The sequence below is a fragment of the Prionailurus viverrinus genome, chromosome B3 (assembly GCF_022837055.1).
Source record: "Prionailurus viverrinus isolate Anna chromosome B3, UM_Priviv_1.0, whole genome shotgun sequence".
Classification (NCBI taxonomy): domain Eukaryota; kingdom Metazoa; phylum Chordata; class Mammalia; order Carnivora; family Felidae; genus Prionailurus; species Prionailurus viverrinus.
Genome location: NC_062566.1, coordinates 98,805,003 through 98,805,845, shown reverse-complemented (window position 1 = coordinate 98,805,845; position 843 = coordinate 98,805,003). Strand labels below are relative to the sequence as shown.

Genomic DNA, 843 nt, shown 5'->3' with positions numbered 1-843 from the left:
GTATGTTAGCTATATTGGAATTAAAATTAAAAAAAAAAAAGAAAGACTCAAAATAGGAAACACATTAATTCTCCCCCAAACTGACATACAGTTTTATGCAATCCCTATAAAAAATCCTCAGCAAGATATTTTGCAGATACGGATATAATGATTCTGAAATTTATATGAAAAGGCAAAGAAACTTGAGAATCTAAAACAATTTTGAAAAAGAATTAAGTGGGAGGAATCGCTCCCACTCCACAGGCAAAAACAACACAAAACAAAGAAAAAAAGAAGAACATTGACTTAAGCTTTTTGTCTCATACAAAAATCAACTCAAAATGAATCACAGACTTAAACATAAAATGTAGAAGTCCTTTTAGAATTTGTCTAGCAGGTTTTCAGTCATTATCAAAAGACCCCAGGATTGGTGGGGAGTGGGAGGGGGGGAATATAAAACTATAAAACTTCTAGAAAAAAATAGGAGAAAATCTTTGGGATCTAGGGCCAAGCAAAGGATTCTTATACTTGCATAATCTTATACAAGAAAAAATTGGTAAGTGAGATCCCACCAAGAATAAAAATTTTGCTCTACAAAATACCCTCTAAAGAAGATGAAAAGACAAGCCACAGGCTAGGAGAAAATACTTGCAAAGCACATATCCAACAAAGGACCAGAATTTAGAATATATAAAAACTCAACATTAAAAAACAATCTAGTTAGAAAATCAGCAAAAGACATGAACAACATGTCATCAAAGAGGGTATACAGATGGCAAATAAGAACACAAAAAGATGTTCAACAATGTTAGCCATTAGGACAATGCCAATTAAGACCACAATAAGATACACTACACACCTTTC

At 32.5% G+C, this 843-nt stretch overlaps 1 non-coding gene across 1 annotated transcript; it reads left to right on the top strand.

Moving 5' to 3' along the window:
• The first annotated feature begins 342 nt into the window (after positions 1 to 342).
• Positions 343 to 403, top strand: LOC125169199 (U7 small nuclear RNA). Its single transcript, XR_007153519.1, has one exon. It is a non-coding gene; the product is annotated as a U7 small nuclear RNA (small nuclear RNA).
• Positions 404 to 843: the final 440 nt, after the last annotated feature.